This window comes from Trichosurus vulpecula, chromosome 7 (genome assembly GCF_011100635.1).
Source record: "Trichosurus vulpecula isolate mTriVul1 chromosome 7, mTriVul1.pri, whole genome shotgun sequence".
Classification (NCBI taxonomy): domain Eukaryota; kingdom Metazoa; phylum Chordata; class Mammalia; order Diprotodontia; family Phalangeridae; genus Trichosurus; species Trichosurus vulpecula.
In genome coordinates, this window is record NC_050579.1 from 54,972,664 (window position 1) to 54,986,007 (window position 13,344).

Below are 13,344 nucleotides of genomic sequence, written 5' to 3' on the forward strand. Positions count from 1 at the left end.
GATAAAGTTTAGAAGTCACTTATAAATACAGTATATAATATTATGAATGCATTAGCATTGTAGCCAAAGTGCCTTATGAAGAACAAGGTTGTTGAGTGGGAAGAATTGGGAAAAGCTTCGTAGAGGAGTCATTTGAGATGGGCTTTAAAAAAATCAGTAGGAATTCAAAATGTGAAGGATTGGACCCAGGCATAAGAAACATCATGAGCAAAGCCATGGGAGAGTAAAGTGCATTTTTTGAGGGCAGAAAGCCCAAAGAGCCAGTGTGATCTTGGGCTACTAGAAGAGAGGCATAGCTTACAGGAAGGACTAAAGAGGAATTGGAAGTCCCGAGTTCAAATCCTTCCTCAGACACACATACCATCTGGATGAAGTAGTGTGGATGAAGGAGGGTAGTGACAGGCGATAACTCTAGAAGGGTTAAACAGGTGCCTGATTGTGGAGGGCTTTGAATGCCAGTCACAGGAATTTGTATTTTAATTGATAGGCAACAGGGAAGCACTGGAGATTTTTGAGCTGAGCAATAGCAAGGCCTGATCTGTGTAAAATATTATTCTGAGATCGTTAGGAAGAAGCACTGGAAGTGGAAGAACCTGTTTGGAACCTTATTATAATATTATTACGTAATATTATAATAGCCAGGTCAGTAGCAATGAGAGTCTGTACCAGAGGTGAAGTGGTGAAAAGAGCAATGGATTTGGAGCTGAAGGACATAAGTTCATAAGCTACTTACTATCTGAGACTCAGTTTCCTCATCTGTGAAACTAAGGGGTTGGATTAGATGGCCTCTAACTTCTCTTTGGAGGAGCCAGGTGGTGCGGTAGATGGAGCACTAGGCCTAGAGTCAGGAAGAACCAAGTTAAAATGTGGCCTCAGACACTAGCTGTGTGACCCTGGGCAAGTCATTTAACCCTGGTTTCCTCAGTTTCCTCATTTGTAAAAATGAACTGGAGAAGGAAATGGCAAACCACTCCACAGGGTCAACGAAGAGTCAGACATGACTGAAGCAACTAGTGAAAAACTTCCATCCTGGCTCTCAATAGATTAACCCAGGATGGGGAACCTGCGGCCTTGAGGACACGTGGCCTTCTAGGTCCTTGGGTGTGACCCTTTGACTGAATCCAAACTTCACAGAACAATTCTCCTCGATTAAAGGATTTGTTCTGTAAAACTTGGACTCAATCAGAAGGCCACACCCAAGGCCCTAGAAGGCCACATGTGGCCTCAAGGCCACAGGTTCCCCACCCCTGGACCTATTTTAGTGGCAGTGGGAATACAAAGGAGAGAGAAGATATAAGACGTGTTGTGGAGATCATATGTGTACTTGCTACTGGTATGTCCAAGATATTGGAGAGGGAAGAGTCATACCAGAATTCTAGGGTAATTAGGTTTTGGGATTAATTGATGGGTAGCAGGTTCAAATTAAAAAAAAACAACACCTAAAATTGGTTTCTTCCTCTTCTCTTCTCCTCCTAGTTAACATTCATGCGGTGAATGTTGCAGAGCACCTGGCTCCCCGCAGACCCCCTTAGGTGGGTCCTGTCTGAGGTTGCTTTTGCTAATAGTTTATCTCTGAGAAACTTTTTTTATATTAAATAAGCTTTCAGGTCTTGAGTTTGAGAGTCGAATAAAACTTAGCACCCTTTCACTGGTCTGTTAAGAATGAACAGAAGAAAGGATGAAATGGCCAAGTGGGGAGGGAGTCAGCCTAGGAAGAAGTGGGCTGTGGGTTTGAATCCCCCATCGCCATTCCTAATTTGATGGCAAATTAAAAGTAAGACATTTAAAAAAATTAAAAATAAAAAAAATTTTAAAAAATAAAAAACAGCCCCCCCCCAAATAAAAAAACAAAAACAAAATTTAAAAAAAAATAATGAACAGAGTTCTCAAATATGCAGATGGTTTCAGAGTAGGGGTTGATATCATTTTGTATAGGAAACAGACCTAGTGTTTTACACTTAACAAGTGTCACAAGTCGAGTGGAAGCAGCAGCTAAAATGCCTATCGTGGTCACTGGAGCATTATTTACTAGAGTGGATTAACCAAGCAAGTCATTTCCAGAAATGGAAAAGCTTTTCTTTAAAAAGGATCAACAGAATAGATACTTTTTTCCTGTGCCTAAATTTCAGGGAAATATCTTTCTTAGTGTTTTTTTTTCTCCTCTGTAGAACTTTCCTTAGGTAGAAAGAATTTGGGGAAAGGGCTTCCCATCCTAGTGGAAAAGGCAATCTGCATGGTCCATGTTGCATTTCTGTTCATATCAAGGATCCTGTAAGGAGACATATTATAATATACAATATGCACCCAGTTCTGGGTTGTAAATGAATAGATAGATTTTGTCAAAAAAAATTAATGGAGAATGAGAAAGGTACCCTAGGACTAGAATTGAGCAAATGTCCCATTTCTCACAAAAGGGAAGAAGGTATTTCTTCAGACTTGCATGACTATGTATCAAAAGCAAGTCATGCCAGACTAACTTCATTTCCTCTTCTGACAGGCCTACTGGACTGGGAGATCCAGTGAAAGCCATAGATATAATATACCCAGATTTCAGAAAGGCATTTGACAACCCAGGTAGACAAGATGGAGATGGACTGGATAATCAGCCCTTCTGGATCTTGATTCTGCTCTTAGCAATCTCTCCTAGCTTTATGCTTTATGCTTTTGGGGAATGGCTGAGCAAGTTGTGGTTTATGAATGTAACAGAATGCTATATTTATATAAGAATTCTATAAAGCTACAAATATCTATATAACATAGATATATAAATCTATAAATAAATTCTATTAAATTCTATAAGAAACGATGAGAGGCAGATTTCTGAAAAATCTGGAAAGACTTAGATGAACTTATGCTGAATGAAGTCGGCAGAACCAGGAGAACATTGTACACAGTAACAGCAACCTTGTGTGATGATCAACCATGATAGACTTAACTCTTCTCAGCAATACAATGATCCAAGACAATTCCAAAAGACTCATGTTGGAAAATGCTACCCACATCCAGAGAAGGAACTGTGGAGTCTAAATGCAGATCAAAGCATACTATGTTCTCTCTCTGTCTTTTTTTCTTTCTTGTGGCTTTCCCCTTTTGTTCTGATTTTTCTTTCACAATATGACTGATATGTTAATGTATTTAATATGATTGTACATGTATAGCCTATATTTGGGGAGAGAGGAAAGGAGGGAGGGGGAAAATTTGGAACCCAAAATCTTATACAAGTGAATGTTGAAAATTAAAAATAAAGAAGTAAATGAATGAAATAAAATATGGTGTCCAAGACTGGACGTGGTATTCCAGATGTGGTCTGACTAGAGTAGAATGGAGGAGGGCAGTCATCTCCCTAGTCTTATAGTCTATAAATACTGCCTACTCTTGATACTGCCTCAGATTCTATTTTTTTTGGGGGGGTGTCATATTACACTGTGATTTAGTCCTATTTCTCCTATTCTGTACTTGTGAAGGTGATTTTTTTTAAACCACATGTGAAACTTTAGATGTATCCCTGTAAAGTTTAATCTTATTAGATTTGGCCCAAAGTTCTAGTCCTTCAAGATAGTTTTATATGCTGTCTCTCTCATCCAATGTGAATTATCCCTCCCAGTACACAGCACAGAACAAAAGAAAACTTAGAAGGAAGCACAGAAAAACAGGGTAGTTTTGTAGTATTTATTACATAGTTTTTAAAAAAGTAAACAGTGTGAAATGGAGATTCATGGTTTTATGTTGAATCCTCTTTTTATGTTGTGCTGTGTACATGGAAATGTAATTTTTATATTTAAGTTCAAAATGAATAAACATTTTTTAAAAATTATCCCTCCCAGTTTTGTATCATTTGCAATGTCCATAATTCTGTAAGTATTCCAACTGTCCATTCCCAAGATCACAGATTTTGAGATTGGAAAGGTACCTTAGTGGCCATTTGGTCCAGTCTATTTATAAAAGAAATCCTCCCTATAACATGCCTGACAAATGGTTTCCAGCTTCTGCTTAAAGAACCCCAAGGAATGGGAACCGCCTTCTCTCCTGGCAGCCCCATTTCACTCTGGGAAGTTTTCCTTGGCATCAAGCTTACATTTGTCTCTTTGTGACTTAAACCCATCGCTCCTAGTTCCACTTCTGTGGCCGGATGGAGCAAATCTAACTTCTCTTCCATATGATAGCCCTTCAGATCCTGAGACTTGTCTCTAGGATGTTGTTGTTGAGTTGTTTTCAATCGTGTCTGACTCTCTGTGACCCCGTTTGGGGTTTTCTTGGCAGAGATACTGGAGTGGTTTGCCACTTCCTTTTCTAGCTCATTTTACAGATAAGGAAACTGAGGCAAACAGGATGAAGTGACTTGCCCAGGCTCACACAACTAGTAAGTGTCTGAGGTAGGATTTGAACGCATGAAATCTTCCTAACTCCAGGCCTCGTGCTTTATCCACTGCACCACCTAGCTGTACCTGTCTCCAGGCTAAGCATCCCCTTCAACTGAGCTGTACAGGACCTTTGACCATCCTCTGAAAACTCTCCACCCTATCAGTGGCTGCCCAGAGCTGAATATAGTATAGATGACGTCTGAAGAGGGCAGAGGGCAGCTGGATTATCACCTCCCTGTTCCTGAAAGATCACGTTACATTTTGTGGTTGCCACGTTGTGTTCCTGACTCATAGGGAGCCCACTAAAATTCCCAGATCTTTTTGAAAACAACTGCTGTTTCACCCTGCCTCCACCACCTTCAACATTCAGCTCCGCAAAAAGTACGGGTCCTTGGAATACACCATTAGTCACTTCCTTCTAAGTTGACATTGAACCATTAAGGAATACTCTTTAGATTCAGCTGTTTCATTATTTCTCAATCCATGCGACCATACGAGTATGATGTGATGGATAGAGCTTCGGACTCGGACTCAGAAAGGCCTGAATTTAAATCTAGCCTCAGATACTTACTATGTGTATGACCTTGGACAAGTCACTGCCTCTGTTTGCTTCAGTTTCTTCATCTATAAAATGGAAATGTTAATAGCACCTACCTCCTAAGGTTGTTGTGAGGCTCAAATGACATAATATTTGTATTAGCACTGCTAGCACAGTGCCTGGCACAGAGCAGGTGCTACATAATATACTAGCTATTATTAGTTTCCTCATCTGTAAAATTAAGATTTCACCCATCTCACAGGGCTGTTGTGAGGACCAAATGAGATAATGTATACAAAGTGTCTGCAAAACTTGGAAAAGTATATAAATGTAAAACAATGTCACTTTCATCTAGCCTGCCTTTTTTCATTGATTCTGTAAGAATGGCTTGAAAACTTATTCTTTGCTAAAAATCTAGCAAAAAAAGAAAAAAAATCATATTTTACTAGTGTCCAAAAAAAGGTGGGGGGGAGGGGAGATGAGGTGAGATAGGTCTGCATGACCTTGGTCTTGATAAAGCCACCTACATGCACTGTGAAGTTTGCTATAGAAGTCTTCTAGGAAAACTGCCTATTGTGTGCACAAACCACTTTCATATTTAATACTGGCCAAAAAAAAGGAGGCATTTGGATCAATAGTTTCTAATGCTGTGTTGAGTCCCTCCCTGCCTTGTTCTCAAAAAGCACCATTTGGGAATTTCTCCCTGTTCTTTTAGAGTATTCCTAACCTTAAGATAACTTGAAAACTGATTCTTGAATGTCTTTAAAGTCAACACGTACAGCATGGATTTCTCCCGTATATATTTGTCAAGTCAGCCCTCTTTTCCTGACTTCCTTCTCATAAGTGCTATTACCACTTGTTTTTTTGAAGGGGGTGGTAAGAGGGCTGCCCTTCCCCATAGTGTTCCAGGAACCTCGTCATCCCATAAGATCACTTCAGCCCTGGGACGCACACCTCCTCTTAGGCCCTGCTCATTGGGCCCCTCTGATTGGAGAGGGTGGTGAAGGAGCTCTCCTCCCAGAATCTTCCTTTGAGGGGGACCAGCCATGTCTTCATTTCCCATCCGGCTGTGCTCCTGTGGACTTTGCCAGCATGCCCTCAGTCTGGGCACCTTCCCTGTCTCTCTTCCCCCTTTCTAGCTTCCTTTTGTATTTTGTCTTTTCCTATTAGATTCTAAGCTCCCTGAAGGCAGGAACAGCTCTCGTTTTCATTTTTTAAAAATTCTCAATGCTGAGCATGGTGCTTGGCACATAGTAGGTGCTCAAAAATGCTTATTGATTGATATTTAATAGGGAAAATGTAAATTTTTACACTAAAGATTTTTTAGATGAACTTCACAAATACAAAATGGAGGAAACAGGGCTAGAGAGCAGTTCATAGAAAACAAATTTGAAGGGGAGGTAATGGATTACAGACCCAATGTGAGTCAACAGTGTGATGAGACAGCTAAGAAAGCTAATGCAATCTTGGACTTTATTAAAATTAATTAAAATGATTAAGAGGTATAGCCTCTGGGAATAGTAAGTGATAGATCTCTTGCACTCTGCCCTGGTCAGACCACACATGGAATGTGGTTTTCAGTCCTGGACATTAGTGTTTCTTCACATAGCTGATCAGGAAGAAAGATGGCAAAATCCGAATGTAGTGGTTTCACCATGAGTGTGGATGAGAATAGAGCATTGTGAAAATGCTGACAGATCCATCCAATTAAGATTTATTTGCTGTCCTTCTGGTTTCATCTGCAAATGATCTTCTGATAATCTGGCTTAGCCAGATCATGAATCACACCAAGCTTTTCAACAGGCAAAATGTCTCTTCATCTGCTTTTCACTGTTTTGTGACACAGTATTGTTCACAGTCTTGGGTTCTCCTCCTCTGTAGTGTTTTGCCAATGAGTTTGTGCCCTAAAATAGTGTCATTCTTCCCGTTCTAAATCTACATTTGTATTGTCCTTTTGCCTGAATGTCTCTCTGCTTGGATAGGAAATTAGGTTTCCTGACTGAGGCAGTTTCTGGGCTATTTCTGTGACCTCTGTGGCAAGAAAATGGTTATTGACCTGGTTCCCCTTCCTTTCTGTTGAGTTGAAAGTTTGTTTAATTAGATTTGAGTTGGAGTATTTTTCTTCTCATCTTTGCCTTTTCTTCTAACTTACTGTTTACTTTGACTGTTATTGAAGAAGAGGAAAGGGACCTTGCAGGATTGGGGAAGAGTCTTTATTCAAATTGGTAGAATGATCCTTGGTTCGCAGATTGTCTAAGGCTGCACCAAACCTAGGCCCAAAGCTCTTTTTACTTGTGTTTTGCTGGCTATCAATGGGTCACCCAATAAGGGTGAATTATTGGAGTAGGACTTTGGTGAAGGAGTTATTTTTCAACATCTAATGATTCTTTTCAGATAGTAAAGTCCAAGAGGAAATGGTCTGTGTATCCCCTACTATGCCTGGCACAGTGCCTTGAACATCATAGATGTTCAATACGTATTTGCTGAATGAATCATTAAGTAAGCAAAAAAGGCCTCTCAGCTGCCAAAATAGGTGTTCTGGTTCATCTACTAAAGACCCTATACTTTTATCTCTTCAATCATGAAATCAACCAGCATTTATTAAGTGCCTACTGTGTGCTAGGTACTATGCTCATCACTGGATAAAAATTATGCTGAAATTAAAAAACAGTGTAAAAGATGAAAGAAGATCCTTCAGGTCCTCATAAAGAACCAAGTACTCATGTACTGATAGCACAACCTGCAGCAAATTAGAAACAGTAAAGGAGGGAGGGGAGATTGATACTGCAGGCAGGACTAAATGACAGCTTATAAAGGAAGACATAGAAGAAACCTGAAAAGGCATACATAGGGATTCCAAAAAGCATAGAAGACTCAGGCCATTTAGTGTAACAACAGACAAATATATACATACTCATATATGTTTGGATATGAATGTTTATGTGTGTGTACATATGGTATAGATCTATACATGCTACATATAGTTTATAGATTTATACATAGTGTTCTATACTGCATGGATTTAGACATACTATATATATGCCATATATGTATATGTATGCGTGTGTGTGTGTGTGTGTGTGTGTGTGTGTGTGTATGCCACCAGTGAGTATTGGGCCTGAGTCAAGAAGAGCTGAGTTCAATTCCAGCCTCAGACATTTACTAGCTGTGTGATCCTGGGCCAGTCACTTAACCCTGTTTGCCTTAGTTTCTTCATCTGTCAAATGAGCTGGAGAAGGAAATGGCAAACCACTCCAGTATCTGCCAAGAAAACCCTGAATGGGGTCACGAAGAGTCAGACACAATGGAAATGACTGAACAATGACATATATATCTATAGAGTATATATAAATAGATATGTATACATACACGTATAGATTATATGTACATATATATTTCCCTGAAGCCCTGAAGGCATCACTAACTGCCCTTTGCAGCTCAGTATAGTAATTAATGTCCAAAATGATGATCCTAGGTCATAAAGAAAAGTCCAAATTACACTATTTTAGAAGGTGGGGAAATGGTGTGACTTTTTTTTTTGAAGGGGGCAAGACAGAGCAATTGGGGTTAAGTGACTTGCCCGAGGTCCCACAGCTAGTAAGTATGTCAAATGTCTAAGGCTGGATTTGAACTCAGGTCCTCCTGACTCCAGGACTGGTGCTCTACTCACTGCACCACCTAGCTGCCCTGGTATGACATATTTTAGAACGACGTCCACCTAGAATAGTTAAAATTTTTCAAAGCTTGGGTACTTCATAAGTTTTTAGGTGTAATAATAATTAGCACTCATGTCGTGCTTTTAGATTTTCAAGGCCCTTTACAGACCTGATTTCATTTAATCCCCACGATGACCTTGTAAGGTAAGTGCCACAGACATTATCCCCATTTTACAGGTTAGGAAATTGAGACTAAAAGAAGTCCCAATTTGTCCAAGGTCACCTCGCTAGGGTCCAGGGCATACTTCAGCTCCGGCTCTCCTGTGATTCCAAATTCATCACTCCTTCCGCTAGGCCATGTTGTCTACCTGACCACCTGGAAAATTGATCTTTCCACAACACTGTACCTGGAGCGTCCCAGAGAGCCGGGGTTTTATCGTATTGCCCGCACAATAGCCCTCTACTCTCTTCAGTCTATTCTAATCTGCTGTGGATTAGAGAATTAGATAACCATACTTATATGGAGCTATGTGTAAAGTAAGTGCATTTGTAGTTACTAATTCATCATGCCAGTGTATATAAATTTGCATTAAGTTTTAGTGTTTCTCTCAAACTGATGAGAGGGAGGCTAGTAATGTTCCTATAAAATGTGGCAAGAGGCCCTTTCTCTTCAAAGAACAGTATTTGCGTGGCAATGACTCTTTATATTTTAGAGATTTTGTATTTTTCTGTGGAGAGCTTTAGCCGTCTTTTATATACATTTTTAATTTCAATATTATCTCTGTCCTGAAACATGCCACCTTGATGACTCTAATAGTCATGGATAGAGCACCAGGCCAGGTGTCAGAAAGACCTGAGTTCAAATGAAGCCTCAGACACTTACCAGCTAGCTATGTGACTTCACCTCTGTTTACCAGTTCCCTCATCTGGAAAATGGGGATAATAGGAGCCCCTCCCTCACAGGTTTGCTGTGAGGCTGAAATGAGATAATATTGATCAAGTGCTCTGTAAGGCTTAGAGCTTTATAGAAATGCTACCTGTTGTTACTTCCCAGTTTCATTTTGCCGTGGTCCTTCCAACAGCAGAATAGTTGGAATCCCACTGGCACTTATTTACTCCTGATAAACATCCTGACACTGAACTTGAAACTGGTGGTTTTGCTGCAAACCTAAAATTAAATAGAATATTTTTCCTCTCTCTAAATAAGATATTGGACGGATCAAATGTGTCAGAATGTCAGTGTGTGACAACCTGTTCTACATCGCGTGACCTGAAGCTTGTACCAGGAAGGATGACTGGTTCTCTGGTGGCCAGCCCTGAATGTTGGTTTGATTTCAGGAGGAGGAACATATAACTTAGATACCTTTACCAAGCTTTAATCACTACCTGACAGGCAAGAGGCCCAATATGCCTCACAAATACGGGGTTCCCTCAAGTTCATGAAATCCATGACCTATCAAGCTATATCCATGTTATATTATATGTTATGTTATAATCTGGGCAGCTAGATGGTACAGTGGATAGAGTGCTGGGCCTGGGGTCAGGAAGACTCATCTTTGTGAGTTCAAATCTGGCTTCAGACCCTTACTAGCTGTGTAACCATAGGCAAGTCACTTAACCCCGTTTGCCTCAGTTCCTCATCTGTAAAACGAGCTGGAGAAGGGAATGGCAAACCACTCCAGTATCTATGCCAAGAAAAACCCAAATAGGGTCATGAAAAATCAGATATGACTGAAACAACTAAATAAAAACAACATGCTATAATACATTTAAATACTCTTCGCAAGCAAAGTAAAAGATTTTCTACGGAAGATTAACAAGATCCCAAAAGTAAGAGTTTGTCCCTGTTGTTTTGGTCTCAAATTTTTAGCATCAGCTACCAGTGCTAGAGAGTTCATTAATCCAAGGTACAAATAAGGCAACCAGCACTAACACTGGGTTAGCTTGACCTAAGTAGTTCTTGAAATAATACTGCCACTATTTTCTCTCAGACTTTTGGCTTCAAAAAATGAAGTCTTAATGGGATTTTTTTTTTTTTTTTGCATAGAGAAATGCTTGCAGTCCTCTCAGGCTTTGATAAAGTGAAACCAAATTGAAAGTGGTCATCCCAATCATTAGCAATTAACAAAGAAGTGCACAGATTTTTGTTAGTCTTATGGATGGTTTTCTCATTAATTATCAAATACAAAATCAACAAATTTGAGTCATCCTAAATCTAAAAGTTGCAAAATATTTTTAGCAGCACTTTGGTGATAGCAAACAATTGTAAACAGAATTGATGCCCATCAACTGGGCCAGGGATGACTAGACAAATTGTGGCCCATGAATGAAACGGAATGCCACCGTACTCTAAGAAATGCCAAATGTGATGAGTATAGAGAAGTACGGAAAGAACCTAGTGAAATGACGCAGAACCAAGTGAGCAGAGCCAAGCAGACAGTATAAACAGTGGCTACAATAACGTAGATGGGAAGAACAACCCCCACAAAAAATTAAAAGTGAATATTGCGAAAGTGCAAAGAACAAGCATGGCCAAAAGAAGAGATATGAGAAGATGCCCTCACTCCACCCCTTTGGAGGGGTGGGAGGTCCATGAGTGTAGCACATTGTGCATATTTTCAGGCCTTTCCTATAGATTGATCAGGTATACTGGCTTTTCTTTTTCTTTTTTATGTCTAAAAATATACAACTTTTATATATTTTTATATATATACCATATTATATATTATAATATACGACATGGGATGATTCTTTGAGAGAGGGAAAGGGAAGGATACTAGCACAAAGTATAGTAATGTAAAGAAAAAGACATCAAAAAAAGTTGAAAAGTTTATTTACCTTTCATTTAGGGGTATCAAATATCTGATTTTTCCCTACTGTGCTAGATATTTATTGGATCAGCTCACATACCATGTTGAGCAGAAACTTTCTTTGATAGTGTAGGATTTGGAATAGAAAATTAATCATTAAGATTTTTTCTGCCTCCCAGAGACAGTCTCATTGTGGTGTTTGTGCATGCTTAGAATGGACTAAGCTTGATTCTATTGACCCGTTAAACTAACTTCAAGACTCCTAGAAGGGTGTCCTTCTCCTGAATTTCACAATCAACCTATGATGAGTTGCTCATGGTATTTTTCTTGTGTAAATGTATATTCCGGAAGAATACTAGAAAAAGTTAATGGCAATGATTACAGGGGTGGGGAACCTGCGACCTCGAGGCCACATGTGGCCCTCTAGGTCCTCAAGTGCAGCCCTTTGACGGAATTGAAGTTTGGATTCAGTGATGTGGCCATGCTTGAGGACCTAGAGGGCCATGTGTGGCCTTGAGACTGCAGGTTCCCTACTGCTGGAGTAGAACCTCAAGAAAGACCTTTTATACATCTCAGCAGAACTTCTGAGAGAAACAGAAAAAAGGACCTTTGCTGGAAACATTATTGTTTTCAATGTATTCTTCTTTTTAGTAAAAAACAAACTTTTGAGTTCATTTTGATACTTAAAAATAACTCTGTCACTTGGCTCTTGGTATTTCTTTTCCAGGAATGATCCCTGTCAGTCAAAAGGTGAATTATTGTAGCTTCCAAGTATGGGATTATTATATCAGATTGTCATGGTTCTAAGTGATATAGATAGATGGGTCCTCTGATAGAGAGTGGCTGACCTATATGTGTCTTGGATATATTTAGATAGATATGATCTGGAATCTGACCCACCTTGTCTCTAGGGGATTACTGCAGTTTCTGCCTTTGGAGAGCAAGGGGATATTCATTCCTTCCTTCTTTTATCTCTAGGAGGAGCACTGGGTTAGAATTAGATCTAGCCACTACCCCTCAAAATATTTGTAATTTGTAATCGGAATAAATCTACTTTTCCTTGTCATTCTGAAGGGGATAACAGCTTTCACTCACCAGCTAACTTACCTCCCATAAAACCCTTGGTGTACACACACACACCATACATGCAAGCACAGCGTGCGCGCACAGATAGTGAAAAAGCCCATTTGTCAGAACAAATAGTAAAAAGAAATTGGGGAAGTTATATAGATTAGAGTAGATAAAAGAATACACAAGAGTAAATTAACTTTCTGCTCTGGAGCAAGATAAAATCCCAGCTTGATATCAAGTAAAGAACAGCCTTACAGGGGAATTCATTCTTGGCAGTCTCCAAGGGGTATAGGTACTGAGGAATCAAGGGGACATGTTGTGGGGGGCGGGATGCTGGTTTCCCTGCATGTTTGTGACTCTAGGGAGAACTTCTATCCCTCATTCAAAAGGGAACCAAAAAAGAGAGTTCTCTTGGGATGCCCCCCTACATTTACATGAAGTTTTATTACTTCTTTCTTTCTTCCTTTTTCTCCCTCCCTCTCTTCCTTCCTTCCTTTCTTTCTTCCTTCCTTCCTTCTTTCCTTCCTTCCTTCCATCCTTCCTTCTTTCCTCTCTTCTTTCCTTCCTTTTTTCCTGTCTTCTTGTCTTCCTTTGTTCCTTCCCTCCTTCCTTTCTTGCTCTTTCTTTCTCTTTCTTCCCTTTTCCTTTCTGGCTTTCTTCAGTTTTGACATTTTTATTGATTTCTTTTATTTTTATATCACCTTCAGTTCCAAATGTATCTCTTCTCCATCAACTATCCAAAAGCCATGCCTTCTAACAAACACACCAGTTAGGTCTGACAATAAATGTAGTATTTGACACACATAGATACCCAATCTCTGTTTAAAAAAAAAGGGGGGAGAAAGGTATGTTTTCTCATTCTTCTGAGGATCAACTTGCTTATTATAATTATGTGATTCTGTTTCTTT